This window comes from Pleurodeles waltl, chromosome 3_1 (genome assembly GCF_031143425.1).
Source record: "Pleurodeles waltl isolate 20211129_DDA chromosome 3_1, aPleWal1.hap1.20221129, whole genome shotgun sequence".
Taxonomy (NCBI): Eukaryota; Metazoa; Chordata; class Amphibia; order Caudata; family Salamandridae; genus Pleurodeles; species Pleurodeles waltl.
Window position 1 is genome coordinate 1,908,576,250 of NC_090440.1, and position 24,879 is coordinate 1,908,601,128.

Consider the following 24,879-nt stretch of genomic DNA (forward strand, 5'->3'; position numbering starts at 1 on the left):
ATCGCCTACGGTAATGAGTTTATACCATAAGGTGATCGAGCACTTGAAAACCAAGGTTGCGTCGAAAAATGTGGATTGGCAGAGGATTGACAGAACAGCACAAGAGGCTAAAGAATCGATCCATGCATACTATGAGAGATTGTTGAAAGCGTTTAAAAATTACAGTGGCACGGAAACGATTGATGCAAAGGACATGCTCCATTTCGTGTTCAGATTTGTGGAAGGGCTGAGACCCGAGGTCAGTCAGATGATTAAAATGCATTTGATTTGTTGGCAGTCAAAATCGATTGATGAAGTGTTGAATTATGCAAAATCCTGCAGTGATGAGATTGAGACAAAACAGAAAAAGTTGAAAGAAAAGGTGATGGTGATGCAGCTTAGAGCAGCTCAAACAGGTTTGCAAGGTTTGCAAGGTTTTCAACAACAGATGCCGCAGCAGCAACAGCAACAGCAGGGAAATGCTGTGTTTCAGCCGCAGATGAGAGGCAGAGGTCGAGGAGGTTTTGTGAATAATGGTCCTGACATAAATACTGTTATGATCCCAAATGGTATACAGGCAATGAAGAAGGTGATGCCATGTCACACGTGCGGAATCGTCGGGCATTGGAAACGGGAGTGCCTTATGATGGTGCAGGAAGGTGTAGGTCAGCAAAACAATGATGTCAATGCATTTCAGAATATGAGAGGACCAAAATTGAGGGGTCCAAATCCAAATTTCTTAGAATAATATGAATCAGATGCAGGGTTTACAACCCATACAACCACAACAGGTGCAAATGCCCCGTGCGCAAATGGCGCAGTTGCAGCCAATGCAACAGAAGTTTCCCATGGTACCTAATCAGCAAATGCAAATACCCTTAGCACCAATGAATCAGCAACAAGTAATGCTTCCTCAACAGGTCACGGGCCAAGTGATGAACCAAAATGACACAGTACACCAATTCCCTTTACACCGTGAGGATGGAATAAACGATGTATGGGAGAGTGAAAATTCAGATGAGGAGGGAAATTGTATGCTTGCAGCATCTTTGGAAGTTGATCAAAAGGGTCCGTATGTGGAAGGAAGAGTTATGGGTCATCGCGTTTCATTCTTGGTTGACACGGGAGCTACACGCTCTACTGTTAGGAGCATTGAAGTACCAAATTTGCCACTTTCAGGGAGAACAGTTCAAGTAGTGGGAGTAGTAAAAAGGTACCTGACGAACCCAATCACAGGTCCAGTGCAAGTCAGGATTGGTAACTAACAAGGGTCACATAAATTTGTGGTGTGAGACTCAAGCCCGATATCACTGTTAGGGAGAGACCTATTGTGCAAATTGGGATGTTCGATTATGTGTTCAAATGATGGAATTAAAATCCAGACAAACAGTGATGGGGAAGAAGAGGACAGTGTAGGAGGAGACGAAGTGGAAACTGTTGATGAAGAGTATCCCCTGATTACTCTTTACCCAATGCTCACTGAAGCAGATATTCCTGCTGAGTTACAGGAAACAGTCGGAAAGGAAAGGTGGGATATGACAGGGAAAGAAGTAGGATTGGTCAAAGGAGTAGAACCAGTGAAAGTGACTGTAAAACCCAATGTAACTTTTCCTCAGACCCCACAATACCATATGGCGCAAGACATCCTCATGAAAGTCGCCCAACTCATTGATGAGTTTGTAAAACAGGGAGTACTAAAGGAAGTGTTGAGCAGTCCATGTAATTCACCAATTTTGGGACTGATAAAGCAGAGTGGAAAGGTCCGGATTGTTCAGGATTTGAGGAAGATAAATGACATAATAGCCAAATGTTGTCCCGTAGTACCAAATCCAGCTGTGATAATGTTTCAAGTTCCCTGTGATGCTGAGTGGTTCTCAGTCATCGATTTGTCACAAGCATTCTTTTCTGTGCCTCTTCATGAAGACAGCCAATTTCTCTTTTGTTTCAAATTCCTAGACAGGGTTTACAGTTGGTGTTGAATTCCTCAAGGGTTTTCGGAGTCACCATCAATTTTCAATCAGATTCTAAAGAAAGATTTGGAATCGTTGGAATTACCATTTGAATCAACCCTGGTACAGTACATTGACGATCTGCTAATCGCATCTAAGACGGAAGGTGACTGTACAGCTGATACCATTGCCCTATTTAACCATTTGGGAAGGAACGGACACAAAGGGGGTGATTCTGATGTTTGCCCGCCAAACGGGAACCGCCAGAAGACCGTACCGCGGTCGAAAGACCGCGGCGGTCATTCTGGGTTTCCCACTGGGCTGGCGGGCGACCGCCAAAAGGCCGCCCGCCAGCCCAGTGGGAAACAGCCTTCCCACAAGGACGCCGGCTCAGGATTGAGCCGGCGGAGTGGGAAGGTGCGACGGGTGCAGTGGCACCCGTCGCGTATTTCAGTGTCTGCAAAGCAGACACTGAAATACAAGGTGGGGCCCTCTTACGGGGGCCCCTGCTGTGCCCATGCCATTGGCATGGGCACTGTAGGGGCCCCCAGGGGCCCCGGGGCACACCCCACCGCCATCCTGTTCCTGGCGGGAGACCCGCCAGGAACAGGATGGCGGTAGGGGGTGTCAGAATCCCCATGGCGGCGGAGCGCGCTCCGCCGCCATGGAGGATTCTCAAGGGCAGCGGAAAGTCGGCGGTACACCGGCGACTTTCCGTTTCTGGCCGCGGCTGAACCGCCGCGGTCAGAATGCCCAGCGGTGCACCGCCAGCCTGTTGGCGGTGCTACCGCGGTCATTCGCCCTGGCGGTTTTTACCGCCAAGGTTAGAATGACCACCAAAGTGTCCCCTTCGAAATTACAATTCTGCCAGAAGAAAGTGAAATATTTGGGTCACCAAATAGAGAAGGGGTCACGAAGAATTATGAAAGAAAGAATAACGAGTATACTTCAGATGAGTCCACCGAAGACGAGGAGAGAAGTGAGAAAGTTTCTGGGAATGGTGAGCTATTGTCGCCAATGGATTCCCAATTTCTCAACTCTAGCAAAACCTTTACTGAAACTGACCCAGAAAGATGCGCAGGATGAAATAGAACTGAAAGGAGACGAGATGGATGCTTTTATTGAATTAAAGGAATGCATGTGCAGGGCTCCAGCGTTAGGTATGCCTGACTACACAAAACCTTTCACATTGTTTTGTCATGAACGTGATGCATGTTCCTTGTCTGTCTTGACTCAAGCCCATGGTGGCGTAAACAGACCAGTAGCATATTTTTCAGCTACTTTGGATCCGGTCGCAGCAGCACTGCCAGGGTGCTTGCGTGCTGCAGCAGCAGTTGGTATCAGTCTAAATCAGAGTGAAGAAATAGTGATGGGACATCCTTTAACAGTCATGGTCCCTCACTCGGTCGAAATACTTTTGACACGTTCCCGAACACAGCACATGACTGGTGCTAGGCTTACAAGGTACGAGACAATAATTCTGGGATCACCTAATGTGCAGCTGAAAAGGTGCACTACGTTGAATCCAGCAACCTTGTTTCCTAGTGAAAATGTCGAAATTGAGAACGCTGAAGACATCGAGCACGATTGTCTTCAGGTGACTGAATTTTGTACAAAACCAAGACCTGATATCAAAGACACCCGATTGGAAGAAAATGATCAAGTTATTTTCGTTGATGGTTCATGTTTAAGAGATGCACTAGGAATATTGAAAGCAGGATATGCTGTATGTACAATAACAGGTGTTCTGGAAGCATCTTGGCTTCAAGGAGTTTACTCTGCACAGGTAGAGGAACTGGTGGTGCTTACTAGAGCTTGCCAGCTTTCTGCACTAATGAAAGTCACCATTTACACTGACAGCCAATACGGATTTGGAATAGTACATGATTTTGGACAGTTGTGGTCACAGAGAGGCTTCATGACCTCTTCAGGATCCCCGGTGAAAAATGGTGAAAGAATAAGAGAATTGTTACATGCCATCCAGTTACCAGGAGAAGTAGCAGTGGTAAAATGCAGTGCACATTCAAAATCACAGGATTACCTCTCCTTGGGAAATGGATATGCAGACCAAGTCGCGAGGTTTTGCACATTGAACTGTATATTGCTCAAAGATGAATGGAACTTTATAAATGAGCCAGAACTTGAAGCAAGTGAAGCTTTTGCTCTAAAGGTTGTAGATACAATGGATGAATTGAAGTCCTTACAGAACGATGTTAGTGAAGATGAGAAACTCTCATGGACCAAATTGCAATGTTTAAAGAAACTAGATGATCTGTGGGTTTCAAGTGAAGGGAAGTTGGTTCTGCCAAACAGTCTGTTGACGCAGTTAGCCAGATTCTACCATGGACAAGCCCATCTTGGAAGGGACGCCATGGTCAGACTATTTAAAACTGATTGGTTTAACCCCAAATTCCGTCAAGTTGCTGAAGCAGTTTGCCATTGTTGCGTCATTTGTCAACAAATGAACGCAGGAAAGGGGACAGTAGTAAATTTGAGTCACATTGGGAGGGCAGGAGGTCCATTCAGCAGGATGCAAATTGATTTTATTGAAATGCCCGTGCATGGAGGTTTGAAGTATGTGTTGGTGATTGTGTGTATTTTTAGTCACTGGATTAAAGCATAACTTACACGCAGAAATGACAGTCTCACAGTTGCAAAACTACTCCTGAGAGAACTAATACCACGTTTCGGATTCCCGATCTCCTTAGAATCAGATAGGGGAAGTCACTTCAATAACGAAGTAATAAAATTGCTTTGTGCAGCGCTGAACATTGAGCAAAAGCTGCATTGTAGCTACCGCCTTGAAGCCTCAGGATTAGTGGAGCAAATGAATGGCACATTGAAATCGAGGATGGCGAAAATATGTGCTTCAACAAACATGAAATGGCCTGACGCATTGCCCTTGGTGTTAATGTCAATGAGAAACACCCCTGATAGAAAGACTGGACTGTCCCCGCACGAGATTCTCATGGGCAGAGCCATGAGACTTCCAGCAGTTCCTGCAAATGCTCTGTTGAATATTACAGATGATATGGTGTTGGACTACTGCAAAGGTCTAGCTGATGTGGTGCGCTCTTTTTCTCACCAGGTGGAGGCAACCACCTTGCCACCGATCCAAGGTCCAGGACACGCCCTGAAAGCAGGTGACTGGGTCGTGATAAAGAAGCACGTGAGGAAGTCGTGTCTGGAACCCCGTTGGAAAGGACCTTTCCAAGTGATTCTGACGACTACTACCGCTGTGAAGTGTGCGGGAGTTCCCAACTGGATTCATGCCAGTCACACGAAAAGGGTGACGTGCCCCACAGAAGAGGAAGTTGAGGCACTGAAATTGCCAGTGTCTGACAAAAGAGTAACAGGCACTGGGACAGAACAAAGAGGACCCGGAGGTGAACAGGTAGAAATAGAGGAAGGAGAAATATTCTCTGAAGAAGAAACAACCGATCCATTTGAAGAAATCCAAGGAGAAGCCTCAGAAAGTGACGAAGGTCCTGAAGACGACAAAGAGCCTGGGACCAGTGAAGGAGACAAAAGGCCTGAGACAGGTGAAGAAGCAGGAGAGCCTGATCAGAGGAGGGCTTTCCCAGAAACAGACGATACAGAAAAGGAAAAGGAAAACCTGATTGATCTCCTAGAGAGAGGAGACAAGACAGAACAGAGTGAAAGTGTCCAAACCCTTCCAGAAGTGATTGCAGGTCCATCAGGCGAAAGTAGTGCAAAACGAAGACAAAGCATATCGCCAGTGAAGTTAAGGATCAGAGAAACATTAAGCGAGAGTGAAGGACCAAAGTTGAAAGAGAAAAGAAAAGAAGTGTCTGTTGAAACAGCAACACCAAGTGAAGAGAAAGACTCAGCCAAGGAAGAAAGCACCAGCGAAAGAGAATCAAAGGGAGATGCAAAATGGAAAAGAAAAAGAATACCGAGCAGAAGGTATTCTGGTCCGGAGTGGGCATACATAGCCACTAACGATTGGTCAGACGAATTCATATCCCTCAGTCTCGAGAACGAAGAGGCAGAACTTCACTTTGGCACATGAGGAGTAAAGTTACATGAACTTTATCGAATAAGACATTGATAACCTGATTGACTTTTAAACCGGCTAAGACATTGCTAATACTTGATTGACTTTGAAACCGATTTTGAGACAAAGCTGCTAACTGATTTTGAGACAAAGCTGCTAACCGATTTTGAGACAAAGCTGCTAAACCGATAAAAGACGAAGTTGCTAAAGAAAACTGTGTGAACATTGAACTCGTTCAGCTTTGTATATATCTGCAAATCCGATTAGATAAAGTGTCTTCAACTTTCTGATTCTATACAGATCATGACAGGCTACACTACACAGGGGCATAAAATGAAGTGTTGTAAATACATGTGAATAGGTCTAATAACTGCATGTGTACTAATCATTGTAGCAATAGTTCTTGGAATGCATGGGAAGGATGAGAAAGGGACCAATGATGCTTTTACTTCTAGACCTATTACTACTACTGAACTAACAGCTTTAAAGAGACTCGAACAAGACAAAAGGCATCTGCATGATAAAAAGGAACTTTCATCTAATGTTTTCTATCGCTTGCTGAGTGAGTATGTCGAGACCATGGATGCGAAAGATTGTTATGTGTGCACACAAATACCTACCTCAGTAGTGGAAGGGGTGACATATCATAGCATGCCTCTTACGTACGGAATTACATGTAGTATAATAACGTCCAGATTTTATGGTCAAGAGTATATTCACTACTTTTATTCTAATTATGATGTTACATTTGCATATGTCCCCATAATCGAGTACCTGAGTAAAATAGCCAGAGATTATTATACAAAATTGATGAGGGGCTTCTTTGAACCATTGTCACCTTTTCACACAGCTCACGCACATAGAGAGAACCTTACATGCTTGCTCTCACCGATGGAGATACGTTTTTTAGATAACACTGACGATAGGAGGAAGGAGATGAAGGAGACATTAGAGAAGGAATTACACAAAAGGACATCTGCAGATAACTATGCCTTTGCTGCGATAAAGACACAAGGGAAAATAGCTTTAGATACATTACATATAGGGAGATTCTGTATTCATAGACATAAATCATATTATGACACAGTTTTTGTGGGAACGAGTGAATGTAAACATACGTTTTTGTTTCAACCTAAATGGACGTTCATGCTGAATGGACAAGACCCGATTATTCCAGGGGTATATTATATTTGTGGACTTAACGCCTATTATCGTCTTCCTAAAGGATGGTATGGGAGATGTTATTTGGGAATAATATTCCCAAAGGTTTATCAACTGGACGACTTAAAGAAATTCCCACAGCTGTCTAAATCACATGTTCAGAAGAGAGAGACAGCTTCTGGTGTGGTAGGAGATATATTTGGAGCAATGATTCCTTCAGTGGGAGTCATATTGAATTCAATCAAAATACGAAAGTTGTCCACTATTGTGGATAACATGCTGACAAAATTCTCAGGAGCTATAATCCTGATGGATGCTGAACTTGCTGCAGAAAGAGCTATGACTCTTCAAAATCGACTTGCCTTAGACATTCTTTTAGCAAAGGATGGCGGCGTTTGCAAAATGCTTGGTACACGTCACTGTTGTACATATATACCAGACAACAGTGGGCAAATTAGAAAGATGCTTACAAACTTAACTAACGAAAGTACAGATTTGAAGGAATTGAAAGAGCCAGGAGTATGGGAGAAGGTTGGAAAAGGATTTGCTTCGGTGGGAAATTGGCTCAGCAATGTTTGGAACGGATTGTTACTGAAAATACTAAAGGGAATATTAATAATATTAATTTGTTTAGTAGGCATTTGGGGAATATGGAAAGCTATCAAAATATTGAAAGCAAGGAATAAAAGGAAGAGAGAAGAGAAAATAGAAAACAAAATAGTAGAAATATACAGAGAAAAATCAAAGGGAACCAAAAGAAAGAGGGAATTGACTGAAGTGGCAAATTACTAGGACAGAATTTTAATGGAATAACATTTGTGGAAAGATTTGATGTGATGACATAATTAGTCAACAGAGGAGGGATTGATGACGCAGAAAAAGAAGGACCAACATATATTCATATATCATGTAACCAAAATCGTATAATGTAGTGTGATTTTAGTACAGAAAATAATGTACGAGGGGAATTGTGCCCTCGGAGTAGTTCGCCAATATCATAAACGTGCTTTATTAATCATGAAAAATTGAAAAATGTAGTTATCCGTCATAATTGTAAATGTGTACCATTATTTCTTGTTAAAACTGTTTGTGCTTAGCTTAAGTTTAGTAGAGGCTTTGGCCTAGTTGCCTGGTCTCAAATTCTAACTGCGTGGCTTTTTCCTTGAACTAATGTAACATATATTCTTGCCTAAAGTTGTATTTTTCCAGTAGAGATGACTAATACACTTATCTCCAAGGTTTCGTACTAGGCCAGTTTCATCCCCTTTGAAGCAAGGTCAGTCTCTGCAGGTGCGGACAATGAGGGTACAGATATCAAAATAATTGGCAAGCCATGTTGCAACTTGTGTTCCAAGGCTCCAAGGACAATGTAAGCATAAATGAGTACTAGTAGAAAGACATTTTTCATTGGTCAATCTGAAGCCACCCTATGAACCCTCCAATGGAAGACCCTGCAGAATTTGGAATGTTTCTTACTTAAACCCACTGGACAAAGAGAAGTCAGCCATTTTCCTTGATGCCATCTTTGAAGCCAAATGCCAGACGCCATCTTAGATGACATCTTGATGCCCTTTTCTCTATTCCAGAGAAAGAGACTTTGAGAATTCTCACCCTAGAGACTTTAACTTTAAATTGCCCCGTTTTGCCCATGCAGTAACTTTGCCCCATTCTCCTTGCTGCTGCAAGGAAACTTGCCCTTAACTTTGCCCCTCTGAAATCTGCCCCATGCTGATCGAACCGATACCTGAGGGACGAAGACTTTCTTGAATGCTGATTGTAATTGGTAATTATGAAAGGATAATTGTATTATGCATTGTGTTTTTCCTTTTAGGTACCAACTGCTATTTTGATAGGGCCCAAGTTAGAAGTTTTCCAAATTTGTGTTGACTAAATTCGTTTTGCATGAAGCCCCACATGCCAAATGCTAATTAGAGGTTAGTCGAGGTATGCACTTGACGCACCATGTTGAATTGAAATCTTGTCATGCTGACCGATGTATGAAATTAGTCAAATTCAGTTGCTTATATTAGTGATTTGTATTGCCATAACTGAATGCATCATTATTCAGATTTTGCGTAGATTGCGTTTCTTTCGCCGTTATGGACAGCTAGTAATGTTCGTATACATATATCATTTGGTTTTGAGACTTATATACATTGTGCTAGCTTTGTTAATATAGGGAAATAAATTCACTAACTTTTAATAAACTGGTGTGGTTATTCATGACTGAAAGGTCATGGTGCATCGAATTACCAACTGTTATAGATTCCTAATGAGTTATTTTGATCCATTAATTGAGTATTGGCTATCGATTACAATAGTTATTGATTATTGATTGACTATTCGAGGATGAGGAGAGCCCAACTCGGCTAAAAGGTTCACCGACCTCCAACGTGTCCAGGTACAGGTAATTTATAAGGGCTGGACGCGTTATCACACCCTGCTCACTTCTTTAGTTATCTTTGGACACAAGTATCTCAACTCTGCTTCCGTGTTTGACTCTAACCTGTTCACTCCCATGCTCCCTTCAACAAGGTAATTTGCCTCCATGCCCAACCTCACAAAATTCAGGTACTCTTCTCCTTCCATCCTCCCTGCCGCTGCAGGAGTAGACTGTGGTGAATTTAACTTATCTAACCAGTCATTCAGCTGTTGAGCTGTCAAACCTTGTAACAAGATATTCCCAGCCTGCGCTATGGGTGTCTGTGGGATGTTCGCATTTGAGATCTGCGGTGTCAGTAGTCCCAAACCTGATTGCCTCTTAGCATCCGGAGGAGCCCCAATTGGGCTAAAGTCTAACAGGGACCTAATTCTCTCAAATGTCGGTTCCATTGAAGTCATCCCTTGAGAGCTCCTTACGAACCCTCCTCTTGTCATCTCTTGGGTCATTATCCCCTGATCGCATACTCTAGGCTTCGCCTGCGCATACAGTGGTACTGGCGGACCAACTGTAATGGGCAAAGATGTGGTGGCTGGTGTCTGCCTGTTTCCCAAAACCTGTGGAGTATTCATTTCCATGTTCTCGTTCATTACTGGTGCCATGGTTGACTGCGGTCCTTTGACCGAAGTGTAGTTCGGAATCATTTGCTGCTGTACCTGGGGCAGTAAAGGTGGAGTCGGGTCAGTCTGAATCAGCTTTGGTCTTGAATATGCCGGCCCTGACGGCACCATCAGATCTGTGGTAGTCTCTAAGATTGAGACATCAGGGTAAAGTCTCTGAACCTGCGGTGGTTGCAACTGAGATTGCATACTTGGAGCAGTGGGCACACTAATACTACTCTGCACCGGAACTGGTGTGGAGACAGGACTGACCTGTACCGGATTCATTGTCACTTTGTCTTGGGTCGAACCAGCAGGACATGTACTAGTACTAGGTCTGTTGTCATCTACTGCATATGGCGGTGGTCGGTCATTCAGTAACTGATTAAGGAACTCATCATCGTCTGAGTCATCTATCTCTGACCAGGGCTTCTTAGCCTCTTTGTCTTTGGAAGGATTTTTGTCAGTCTTACAAGTGGCTTTCCCCCCTTTGTTTTCACCTTCTTGAGCTATCGCTGGAAACATCCTTATTCCGTCTATTGTTTCTCTCCTCCATACTCTCTGTGCACTATCCCACCTAGCCTCTGCTAGTGTCTTTTCGGCTTTCCTCATTCTCCTCTCAAATTTATGTTGCTGTTGTCGTATTGCCATCAGTTCCCAAATTGCTAACGCCTCAAACTGTGCTGGCCTAGGAGGTGGCTTTAGCTCATTTAGCACCCTCCACAAATTTTCCAAAACCCTTATGTTGAACATTCCGTGCTCCGGAAACGCCAAACACCCTTCTTTCTCTGTCGCTTTGCACTATTGCTTTAGCCAAAGACATGGCGCGACACCTCTTTCCTTCATTACGGCATAAGCCGGTTTATCTTCTGGCGGTGTAACTTCCCCTACACTCATAGTAATATATACATCTCCCCTCAAAGCACTCTTTAAGGCCTTGAAAAATTTAATTTTTGTGTCTTTTATTCCGTTTACAATCGAATCAGGAAGTGACTTTAATTCCCAGAGCTCTCTTTGCCTACCTTCTCACCCAATTGCCTCTCACAGATGGCTGCCAATCCGTGTGGGACCCTTCTCACTAACCGACCTATCCCAGCACGGCTCCAGAGACGTCACACTCACACACACTGCGGCTGACAAAGTTTTGTGTCTTGTCTTCCTCACTCTCGATTCACACAAACTAATGCAATATATTGCGAGCACCAACAAAAACTCAAATTTGCCGGTTTACTACAGGAAAGGGTAACACAATCGCTTCAGAACTTTACAGAGATTTTGCTTAGCCTCGGCCGCTACTCTCTCCTTCTCAGATCCCGCACTCGCAAGCAAAATTTGACCCGCAAATTTTACTCTCGACTTGCAAATAGGTTGTTCTAGTGCACTTTAGAACTCACCAAATCTCCATCGAAGTTTCCATTCACTCACTTTGACTCAAACTCGACTCGTCGATTTCACAATCGACCTATTAAACCGCGCAAATTACAACATAAACCAAGTGTCTCATACACTTACCAACATACTCCGGAGTCTTAGACCACGCAGGGTCCGTAGATCATCAACAACCATGTGGGCAATTTTTTGAGCACAAAGCGCCACACTCACATGAAGTTCGCCGACTTCCCTACTCTCATACTGCGGAGTACACACACTCCTACTAAAACATCATCATTTGGCCTAAAATCCTCACAGACTTCACAATTCACCTGCGGTATGCATAAGCTGTGCAAGCGCAAGCGCAAACCCTACTTCACTCAACACTATCACTAGAACGCCAGGAACATACTCAAACTCCCTTCAGAAAGCTCTGAGATTCCGGGAAAGTCATTTGGGACTTAAGGGCACATCATTTCGCCAATTAGCATCATTGAAAAAGAACAATTGTCCCAAAACCCAATTTTCCGATACACCTTGCTTACTTCCAAAATACGCTCATCAATTCATCAATTCCTACCGGACCGCTATAACCTGTTATCAAACCGTGACCTTTCGCACTGGGGTCCCAAAGGGCCAAACCATCCTATGCTACCAAAAACTGATAGCGCGTCAGAACCTTGATAAGTAAACTTACAAGGAGACACGCCTAGGCCAATGAACCTTTTGACCACGTTCAGAGACTTCCCAGTACGAGATATCTTTTGGCATCTCAAAATCAATATATCAATAACCCAATAAATATCTGCCACAACTAATCAACATATTAATCAATAACATTTAATAAGAATCAATGATGTGAACACACCACGACCTTCCAGTCATTAATAACTACACCAATTTAGTTAAGTGTTAGGATATTTATTTCCCTATTAGTTACAATCTAATAGTCATCTCCATTAAGCTCATTAGCAATCAGTCTCATTAGTAACTCTTCAGATTTATCATAAAAACACAATTAATCAATGCATAGAGAATATTAATTAAGCATTAACGCATCATTATTAAGAAGCAGCTTAGCAAAGTCTCAGAGTACAAGATTCAACAAAGCAAGAACTCAGTCATTTGTCTATTTGCTTCGGGTATTTGTGAACACCTTAACTAACCTCGAATTAGCATCAGCATGTTGGATTTCATGCAAAACAATTTAGCAAACACAAATTTGGAAAACATCTAACTATGGGCTCTATCAAAAGAGCAGTTGGTACCTAGAAAGAAAAGGCAAACAGACAATTACAATTTCCATCAGATAGTTACCCCTCCAACGAATCAGCAAACCACGTCAATCTTCGTCCTCACGACATCAGTCGACTCACCATCAGCAAAGATAGAACAGGGCAAAGTCTCTGTATGGCATAGCTAAGGAATAAGGTTCTTCCCTCATATGGAGGAGAAGTAAGCATCAGGTAAGAATTTAGATAGAGGATGGTTTAAAGTATTAGGAAGAATAAACGGCGAAGTCTCAAAAGAATAATGGTAAGGTATGGCTTAAAGTGGTATGTCCGAATAGTGGCACAATTCCTCCTCGGGTTATGCGGTTAAATCAATATTGCCTAATTTGCTCCTAATTCCTCATTGGATAATATTTGGTGCATCATTATCTCTGTCTAATAATTCTCTACGCACTTCACTAGAATTTTCCACAGAACACAGTTCTCATGTCGTTGATTGGCTCACGTTATTGACGTCTTCAACGGTTAGAATGTCAGGTAAGAAAAGTTACACTTTACGCTTCAGTCAGTAGTCCCATTGTTTCTCCTACTCCAGGCATCCTTGCACCTGTTACAAATTACACTGATGCATTCAGCAAGAATGTCTCCTTGAGCAAGTCGGGTCCCATGAGAAAGAATTTACTACGGCTACACACACATCTAACTTCTGGAAAAGTACAGCGTTGCGTCCTTCAGTAATACAGCACATTGCACGTTAGGAAAAACACAGTTTGATATAAGACCAGGCAGCTAGGCCCAGACCCTCGCTAATTAAGGCCTAGTAATTTAGTTAACAAGCCCCTAATATGAAACTTTAATTATAATATGCTGATACAAATTCAAAACATTAGTACATTATTAATTCATCATTAATAAGTTTCATTAGTCTTGGTATTGGTAGCCACTCCCCGTGGGCGCATTTCAAACGCATGCATTATCTTCTACGTAAACACATTTTCTATGCAGCTTCATTACACAATATATTGCAAGCTTTTCATGTTAATATTGCTTTTAAAAGACACACTCCAACAATAGGAATCTCAATCTTTTATTTTTAAACTCTTTTATTAAAGTATTTAAATGCTCATAATAAATTCTTGTCATCATTATTATCAGGATCACAATTTGCTATTGAATCAAATGACACAATGTTTCAATTTGACATATTGGTCGGGTAGTGCAACCCTTATTCAATATTCCGTCTACGTCTAACCCTCTCGTATCAGAACCCTCCTTGCCAATCAGTGCCTCAGGGTACTCTATGCCTATCCCCGTATCCAGCCCTCACTTAGATGCCTCTGTAGTTGAGCCAGTGGGCCCAGATTTTCTCATATTTCTTAGTGCTGCCTCTACCTTTGTAGATCTGTTTAATTTGTTGACAGTCCCTAACCAATGGAGGGTCGCTTGTCCCCCATGCTTTAGCTATATCCCTCTTGGCCACCCAAGCCACTAGTCTCAGCCATATTGTTTGGTGTCTGGGTCAGTTTCCCTCCCCTGTGATATTTAGGATAAGCCACCTTGCTTCTAGCGGTACCTCTAGGCCCGTTGCTTGGGACATCTTCAACACCACCTGGGACCAGAAGCCATGAATGACTGGGCAGCTCCATATAGTATGAAAGAAAGTTCGTACCAGTCCGCATCCCCTGCTGCATGAATTAGAGTCACTCCGGCCCACACGGTGTAGGAGGAATCTAGAATAGTATGACCTATGTAGGAGGCTGAGTTGTATGAGGCAAAACTGGGCTTGGATCGCCACCACTTGTGGGCTCTGTAGGGCCTGTTGCCAGTTCTTGTCTACTATGGGCACAAACAGTTAGGAGCGCACCTGCCTGACATCCCAGCAATTAATCTGCCCCATTGCATCATGGTAGATGTAGTATCTTCAAAAAACGAACTCCATTAATTTTTAAATATTTCACCTTTAAGTAGGTACAGCCTTTACTGTGCATCTCTGGACACATGTGTTTCTGGGTTAGTCCCTTCTTCAGCAGAGAACATATTTGCGGGGTGCTGGGAATGCTGCCATAAATCCCCCGGTTTCAGTACCTCTTCCCTGGCATGCTGGTGCCTGCTGAAGAAGGGACTAACCCAGAAACACATGTGTCCAGAGATGCACAGTAAAGGCTGTACCTACTTAAAGGTGAAATATTTAAAAATTAATGGAGTTCGTTTTTTGAAGATACTACATCTACCATGATGCAATGGGGCAGATTAATTGCTGGGATGTCAGGCAGGTGCGCTCCTAACTGTTTGTGACTTTAAAGGCTCCCTTGAGCTACTGGGCTGACGAGCTCTGGAGCAGGCACCAGCATGCCAGGAAAGAGGTACTGAAACCGGGTGATTTATGGCAGCATTCCCAGCACCCCACAAATATGTTCTCTGCTGAAGAAGGGACTAACCCAGAAACACATGTGTCCAGAGATGCACAGTAAAGGCTGTACCTACTTAAAGGTGAAATATTTAAAAATTAATGGAGTTCGTTTTTTGAAGATACTACATCTACCATGATGCAATGGGGCAGATTAATTGCTGGGATGTCAGGCAGGTGCGCTCCTAACTGTTTGTGACTTTAAAGGCTCCCTTGAGCTACTGGGCTGACGAGCTCTGGAGCAGGCACCAGCATGCCAGGAAAGAGGTACTGAAACCGGCTGATTTATGGCAGCATTCCCAGCACCCCACAAATATGTTCTCTGCTGAAGAAGGGACTAACCCAGAAACACATGTGTCCAGAGATGCACAGTAAAGGCTGTACCTACTTAAAGGTGAAATATTTAAAAATTAATGGAGTTCGTTTTTTGAAGATACTACATCTACCATGATGCAATGGGGCAGATTAATTGCTGGGATGTCAGGCAGGTGCGCTCCTAACTGTTTGTGACTTTAAAGGCTCCCTTGAGCTACTGGGCTGACGAGCTCTGGAGCAGGCACCAGCATGCCAGGGAAGAGGTACTGAAACCGGGGGATTTATGGCAGCATTCCCAGCACCCCGCAAATATGTTCTCTGCTGAAGAAGGGACTAACCCAGAAACACATGTGTCCAGAGATGCACAGTAAAGGCTGTACCTACTTAAAGGTGAAATATTTAAAAATTAATGGAGTTCGTTTTTTGAAGATACTACATCTACCATGATGCAATGGGGCAGATTAATTGCTGGGATGTCAGGCAGGTGCGCTCCTAACTGTTTGTGACTTGTCTACTATGGGGCCTATGTCTCCTTCCCAGGCCTCCCGACGTTTATGCAGAGGATCCACAGTATTATTCAATATCTTCTTATAGATCACTGATAGTGCCTTGTCTGGGAATGGTTCCAACAACAATCTATCCACTAATGAGGACGCATCTGGGAGTGTCATCCTTCCTTTTATTTATGGTCAGAGTGCATGACTTAACTGTACATATCGATAGCTCTCTGAGTCTGACATTTCAAACTCAGTGCGGAGTTCTTCAAATGAGATAAGCCTTCCATCCCTCCACACATCTCCTAGTCGATCTATGCCAATGAGATCCCATCTATTAAACCCCCCCCAGTTTACGCAGCTCTCCCAGTTGGTCGCTATCCCACAGTGGGGTTGTACTCATCAGCATGTTTTCCCATCCCAATAACTTTGTAACCTCTCTTTAGGCTCGAACCACGGCTAGTGTCTGGGAGGGAAGACCATGCTCTCCCCTCCTAGAATACAGCACTGCAGGGTGGCCCCTTTCTCCCATTTCGGTTCTGCCTAACCTGTATGCTGGTTCATCACTGTCTGCAAATATCCATTCGTTCACTGTACTACCTGGGAAGCCCAATAGTAGGCTTGGATGTCCGAGATTGCCAAGCCCCCCTCAAAGACTCCTCTCTGAAGCTTAGTAAGGACGGACAATATGTGAACAAGCCCAATCCATAGGAGGGCCCTCAACTCACTGTTGATTTTGTTAAAGTAATCTTTGGGCACTGGATATTGAGTATTTTGTAGAACATATAATAATCGAGGGAGTGTCATCATTTTGAATAGGGCCGCATGACCCATTAAGAATATCGGAAGTGCCCGCCAGTGCGATACTTCGCCCTGAAGGCGATCTAATAGCGGGTGGAGATTTTCTTTAATGAATGATTCCGGGCACCGTGTAATATATATTCCCAGATATGTGAACACATCCTTGGTGAAGGGCAACACATATTCGGGTGGCAGAGCCTGCTTCCCCTCTGTTAACCAAAAGGCCAGGGACTTGTCCCAATTTATTTGATCTCCTGAATATTGCCAGAAGGTTTGCAGGATGTGTAGTATCCTATCTATTGAACAACTTGGTCTTGTGGCGTAAAGCAAGATATCATCTGCATAGAAGGAGATCCGGGCCTCCCCGCTATGCCCTTCCCGGATTCCCCAGATGAGAGGATCTTGTCGAACCCAGGTAGCCAGTGGTTCTATCACCAAGGCAAATAGTAGTGGGGACAATGGCCATTTCTGCCTCACACCTCTGTGGTGCGTGAAGGAGCACAAAACCGCCCCATTTACTTTAACTGGCCCTTGGTTCATGATATAGTTATTGTACCCACGTGCCGAATCCAGGGCCAAAAGGAATACTGCAAAAAGGAATGGCCACCTTATACTATCAAAGGCCATTCTCGCGTCCAATGACAATACCATTGCTGCATCTGCATTAGTTGCCTTTGTTGCATGGAGTATCCCGTATAGTATTCTAAGATTAAGTTTGGTGCTCCTATTCAGCATAAAGCCTGACTGGTCAGGATGTACCAAGCTCGCTATTACCAACTGGAGCATTTTACTCAGGATTTTCGCCAGCACTTTAGCTTCTGCGTTTATTAATTATATCGGCCGGTAGGAGCCACAAGCCGTTTGGGGTTTGCCCTTTTTTGTGTATTACTACAATCAAGGCCTCTCTTTGGTCCGGTGGGAGGGAGCCTACCTTTCCGGCCTCCTGAAACATGGCTAGCATGTGAGGGGCCGCTATGTTAGCGACCCTCTTGTATAACTCGACTGGTAGGCCGTTTGGACCTGTCACCTTACCTGAATGCAATCCCCAATAGCTGCCTGCACCTCCTCCACAGTTCTTGATCCAGTGCCTCTCTACCTGTTCTAGAAGGGACTGGAAGATGGAGGTGCCCCAAGAGTTCCGCACAGTCCTCTACTATATGAACCGTTCTGGAGGCATATACCTGTTCATAATAGGAGTCAAACGCCTCTGCTATTTCCTGTCGTTGTGTGTCCTCCCCCCTTCATCTTGTATTTCTGCCACCCAAATTCAACCCCGATCTCTTTTTTCTAACCACACTATCAGTTTGCCGGCCTTGTCTCCCACATCATAAAGGCGTCTTTGTACTGACACCGCAAGTTTCCCGGCAGCATTTTCTGCCAGGTCCTTAAGTTCTTGCTGTTTAAGCTGTAGTCGGTGGCGTTGGTCTGGGGTCAGCTCCATACCCATTGTCTTTGTTGCCTAGAAGTAGTGTTCCACCTCCTCCCTAATTTTCTCTCGGAATGTGTCATCTTTGAAGTGCCATGCTGCTATCCCAAGAGGCAAGGCCCTAATCTTCACATTCCCTGTCGGCAGAACTATGCGCCAGATGCCTTGCACTGTGGAATCTCCCCGCATCAGTCATGTGTGTAAAGAAGTAGTCCAGTCGAGAAAGGCCTCTGTGCGAATTCGCTAAGTATGTAAACTGTCATGTCTGGGGAGTTATGGTCCCTCGATAGGTCCACAAGTCTCAGGGAGTCAGAGAACTATCTCAAGGGGCTTGTGGGATTAACCGCCCTAGCACTTGTCAGCCTGTCACGTTCTGGTTCCATAGTATCATTCATGTCTCACCCAAGGAGCAAAATGCCAGCTGACATTTCCAATAATATTTTTCCCAGGGTGGGGAGCGTATCGCCATGTATCTTAGGTGGCACATAAACTAAACAAATATTTATTGTCTGACCATTTTCCAGGTACCAGTCTGCGCCACAAAACGGCCCCTGGGGTCAACCCAGACGCATCCCGGAATGAATGGTGTGGAAGCCTTGAGCAATGTCCTGACTCCTCTTGACTTGGAGGCGAATCCAGCAAGCGCCAGCAGAGAGTATCCCATTTGGTTCAGAGCCTTGTGGTTGTTACCTTTCAGGTGCGTCTCCTGCAATAGGGCTATGTGTGGGGCATGTCTCCTGAGAAACTGCAGGACTAAGGTACGTTTAATCTTATTGCTGAGACCATTGACATTCCAGGTCATGGTCTTTAGCTGCGTTGTGTTAGTTGTCTCCATGATTTGTGTCTGGTAGTAGTGGGGACAATGGCCATTTCTGCCTCACACCTCTGTGGTGCGTGAAGGAGCACAAAACCGCCCCATTTACTTTAACTGGCCCTTGGTTCATGATATAGTTATTGTACCCACGTGCCGAATCCAGGGCCAAAAGGAATACTGTGAAAAGGAATGGCCACCTTATACTATCAAAGGCCATTCTCGCGTCCAATGACAATACCATTGCTGCATCTGCATTAGTTGCCTTTGTTGCATGGAGTATCCCGTATAGTCTTCTAAGATTAAGTTTGGTGCTTCTATTCAGCATAAAGCCTGACTGGTCAGGTTGTACCAAGCTCGCTATTACCAACTGGAGCCTTTTACTCAGGATTTTCGCCAGCACTTTAGCTTCTGCGTTTATTAATGATATCGGCCGGTAGGAGCCACAAGCCGTTTGGGGTTTGCCCTTTTTTGTGTATTACTATAATCAAGGCCTCTCTTTGGTCCGGTGGGAGGGAGCCTACCTTTCCGGCCTCCTGAAACATGGCTAGCATGTGAGGGGCCGCTATGTTAGCGACCCTCTTGTATAACTTGACTGGTAGGCCGTTTGGACCTGTCACCTTACCTGACTGCAATCCCCAATAGCTGCCTGCACCTCCTCCACAGTTCCTGATCCAGTGCCTCTCTACCTGTTCTAGAAGGGACTGGAAGATGGAGGTGCCCCAAGAGTTCCGCACAGTCCTCTACTATATGAACCGTTCTGGAGGCATATACCTGTTCATAATAGGAGTCAAACGCCTCTGCTATTTCCTGTCGTTGTGTGTCCTCCCCCCTTCATCTTGTATTTCTGCCACCCAAATTCAACCCCAATCTCTTTTTTCTAACCACACTATCAGTTTGCCGGCCTTGTCTCCCACATCATAAAGGCGTCTTTGTACTGACACCGCATGTTTCCCAGCAGCATTTTCTGCCAGGTCCTTAAGTTCTTGCTGTTTAAGCTGTAGTCGGTGGCGTTGGTCTGGGGTCAGCTCCATACCCATTGTCTTTGTTGCCTGGAAGTAGTGTTCCACCTCCTCCCTAATTTTCTCTTGGAATGTGTCATCTTTGAAGTGCCATGCTGCTATCCCAAGAGGCAAGGCCCTAATCTTCACGTTCCCTGTCGGCAGAACTATGCGCCAGATGCCTTGCACTGTGGAATCTCCCCGCATCAGTCATGTGTGTAAAGAAGTAGTCCAGTCGAGAAAGGCCTCTGTGCGAAGTCGCTAAGTATGTAAACTGTCATGTCTGGGGAGTTATGGTCCCTCGATAGGTCCACAAGTCTCAGGGAGTCAGAGAACTATCTCAAGGGGCTTGTGGAATTAACCGCCCTAGCGCTTGTCAGCCTGTCACGTTCTGGTTCCATAGTATCATTCATGTCTCACCCAAAGAGCAAAATGCCAGCTGACATTTCCAATAATATTTTTCCCAGGGCGGGGAGCGTATCGCCATGTATCTTAGGTGGCACATAAACTAAACAAATATTTATTGTCTGACCATTTTCCAGGTACCAGTCTGCGCCACAAAACGGCCCCTGGGGTCAACCCAGACGCGTCCCGGAATGAATGGTGTGGAAGCCTTGAGCAATGTCCTGACTCCTCTTGAATTGGAGGCGAATCCAGCAAGCACCAGCAGAGAGTATCCCATTTGGTTCAGAGCCTTGTGGTTGTTACCTTTCAGGTGCGTTTCCTGCAATAGGGCTATGTCTGGGGCATGTCTCCTGAGAAACTGCAGGACTAAGGTACGTTTAATCTTATTTCTGAGACCATTGACATTCCAGATCATGGTCTTTAGCTGCGTTTGGTTAGTTGTATCCATGATTTGTGTCTGTGTGCAGAGCCCCACCCGCTGACAAGTCCCTGTGGCACTGTCTCTCTCCCTCTCATATCCCCTGTGTCCGTCCCTTCATATAGCAAACTTGATCTGAGCATATTACTGTAAAAGTCATCAACAATTAACGTTTCCCAATATAACCCCCCACACCCTGCTACCCCACTTTGTAGGCTTAAAACTGCCCATCTCCCCAACTTGCAGAGAGCGTGTTGCCCATTTCAAACATAAACTGTGCTAATTGTTGGCTTGCTCCGCCAATAGTAACTAACAAATAGTTCCTATAGTATAAACCCTTCTGACGTAGTAGCATGTCAGCATCTGGCAAGTGACTCTGATAACAGAGCCTAATAACAATGCCATGTCTGGGAGGCCATAAGGCTCCCCTTTCGCACGTGGGCATCCCCTCGTACATTTTTCACCAAGTCTCACCAAACCCCCCACCATGATATCGTATTAATTTTACTCAGGTTTCTAGAGTAGTTCTCTGCCTCATTCTGTTTCCGCCAAATCGTTTTGTGCCCCTGGCAGCACAGTAAGATCATGTGGCCTTCCGGCATCGCGGTCTTTCCTCTTCACCTCTCCATGTTGAGGTTGTCTGACTTTCCTACAGCCTTACATCCAGTCCCATGCCTCCTTAGGTTCGGTGAAGAACCAGGATTTTCCCCCTGAGATTACCCTCAAATTAGCCAGAAAAAGCATCATATATTTACTTTCTTTGTTGTGCAGAGCTTTTTTAACTGCGTCGAAACTGCGCCTCAGTTTTTGTACTTGATGCATGAAGTCCAGAACTTCCCTGATTTGGGCATTTTCGTAGAGTAGGTTCTCTTGAGTATGTACTGCCTGTAAAATCGTGTCACAATCTCTGTAGTTGAGAATCCGGGCTATAATTGTTTGTGGGGGAGCCCCTGGTTTTGATGGCGCAACCGGTGCCCGGTCTGCTCTTTCAACCGAAAATCAAATTGATATGCGTTTCAGTCTACGTTTATTAAGAATGAGGTCTTCCAGGAAGAGATCCACACTGGGGCCCTCTGCCCCCTCCGGCACTCCTACTACTCTGATGTTGTTGTGTCTCAACCTACCTTCCTGGTCTTCAAGCCTGGCTTCCATGGCTATTTGTTGTTTGGTAAGGACTTAAACATGTTCTTCCAGTCGTTTAGATGTAGACTGTAGGGCTTGGATTTGTATTTCAGCTTTAGTAACCTTTTAGTAAATTTTTGAAAATCCACCCTTAGGAGGGAAATATCTATTGAACCTGCGCCTAACTTGGGCTCCAGCATCTGTTTCAGGTCTGAGATTGCAGCCATAATTCTGCCCAAGGAGGATTCAGGTACCCCCGGCATCCGAGAGCTGGGTCCCGGCTGGGCCGAGACCCTTGGAATGGCATATTTATCCATTTTCTTGAGCTGCGCCTGGGCCTGACCTCTGGGCTTGACCATGTCTGTGGATCAGCCTCCAAGACCCTGGACCCTGGACCCTGGACCACTGCCAGAGCATCCACCAGCTTCTCCCCGCCACCCTCCCCTTCAGTGGGGCTCAATGCGAGGGGGGGTCCCTTTGTCGCCCACAATCAAACACCAACAGACCGTTCCTCAGCTATCTCTCCACAAGCTCGGCCAATTGAGAGCTACACATCATAGGACCCTCGCTCTTCACCGACCCTAGCAGGAGCATTGATTCTTCCCCTTCGGCCCGTTCTCTACCACTGGTCTCTCCTCTCTGCCTCTATCTTCTTCAGGCCCACTGGGCGGGCAAGGGCGCAGGTGAAGGACCCAAGTAGAGTCTCTTCCAACCTCCCCACGCGCCTCACCGCCCCCGTGGCCTGACCCAGCCAGTCTAGGCCTTATCAGGCCCCGCACAGTCCCTCAAGTGCGTCTGGGGGGATTTCTCGCCGCCGCCGTCCAGGCGTTTCACTCCGGCCGTCCGTCCCGATCCCCCCCAGCCAGGACAGTTGCTCACCTCCTCCAGGTCCGCCCTCCAGGCACAGCTCGACTGTCCGCTGGTGATCTCTGCTCCGTTTCGGCTCCGTGCCTTACTCTGGGCTGCTCAGGGAGGAGGGAGGCACCCGACCGCAGCGGCTGCTGCCGCCCACCACAACCCTGTTGCAATTGGTCTGGTTTCACCCGGTCCGGGCTCACAAGTTCAGGCTGTCACTCTCCCGTACAGATCATCCATTGCTCCTTCGGTCGAACCGTCACCTCTCTCGCCGAGACCAGGCACACCGCTGCCTCCAGCAACCATCTGCATCGGCCGGACCCTCCCTTGGCTTCCTCACGCTTCTGTCTCCGCCTCAGCATGCCTTCACGGCTTCAGATGTTTCTGCACCCAATTCGGCATCGGCTTGGGTGATTGCCTCCTCTTTCACCCCGCCACTCCTCCAGTCTTTAACCTCAGTCTATGCCCCCAGATGCCTATGGATTCTGGCTGGATGGTGGGGTTTTAGGATTAGAGTTGCTGCACTTCTCTTGTGTGCGGCCATCTAGTTGAGAGCTCAGCCACGTCCCCCGAATCTCAATCTTGGTTGGTCCTCTTCAGCCTCTTACCTCTGCCCACGTCCAAACCCCCTAATACATGAAAGGTAATTTACCACCATATCTCACATAATGGCTCCTCACTATTTGTGATTGGGCAAGCAGTTGAGAAGAGTGCACCCGCAAACATTCTATTGCTGCACACAGAAAAAGTCATTAGAAGGAAAATTACTGGTGTGAAGATTTCTTTAGAAGTGCATAAGATGACAAACACAAAATGATGAGAGTCGGCTCAAGTAGAGCCTTGCTTGCATAGGTCGTCATTCTGTTTCTACACCATTTAAGAAGGATAATCTCAAAAGACATAGAAGAAAGCTATATCATCACATTTCAAAATCTATGTTATTTCAAAGGTTATACTCGTAAATACGAGTGCTAGCCATCAACAAAATACTTCTTCATGCCAAGAGACTCGATGAACCAGTTGTGATGGGAAGCAGGAATATTGACATATTTGAGCCGCTCACCATTATACATTTGAAGTGTGTGAAAATATGTAATTTAAAAGCTTGCACAGCAGTTACTATAAGAATTATCAGAATGTTACCAGTGAAAGCATTCTGGTACGGTCTCCAAATATTGATCAAATCAAAGTTTGTAAGCAACATTATATATGTACATGAGAATGCCACAGTAAGATTCGTTAGGTTCAGAGCAGCAGGTGATAAAGTTGCATTAACTAGGGAATCCTGTTGGTAAATGAGCTTAAATCCAATGACAAACCCTATGGACACCTGGGGCTCCAGACCTTTTAAGGACTTGTGGGAATGCGACCTGAAAGGACTTTGAAGCTTGGCCTCTCTTTATGGAGGGCTTTTGTTTTTTCCACCCGTAACAATCCAGACCAACAAGGACAACAGCAGCAGGCATAACGTGCGAATTGCATCCCACTGAAACCATTCTCAAATAGACAACCCTTGACTGCCTGGTAACGATGATTCTATATTCAGGAACCAGATCTGTTGTTTAGCTAGAGATTATCTTGGGGTTTATTTTTTCTCTAACAAATAGTTATGCCTCTTTTGCAATACACCGTTGTTTATTGTATTATTATACAAAATATACATGAAGATATTTAAAAAAAAAACATAAATGTACATGTAATTGTTTTTTATTGTGTATGGTATTTGGCTAATATCGCACTTTCTAGGGGAACCTGGATCAGTGGACTTTAGCCATGCTGCACTGGAACAGCCAGCTTTGGTTCATGTTCTGAATAACAATCTATGCATCCTGTTGCACTCTGAGCACTAGACATATGGGCCCATATTTAAACTATTTTTGCGCCGCATTTGTGTCATTTTTTGATGAAAAAGCAGCACAAACGTACAAAATATAGGCCCATATTTATACTTTTTTAGCACGGCATTTGTGCCACTTTTTGACGCAAAAGCTGCGCAAACTTACAAAATTCAATTGTATTTTGTAAATTTGCACTGCTTTTGCGTAAAAAAATGACACAAATGTGGCGCTAAAAAA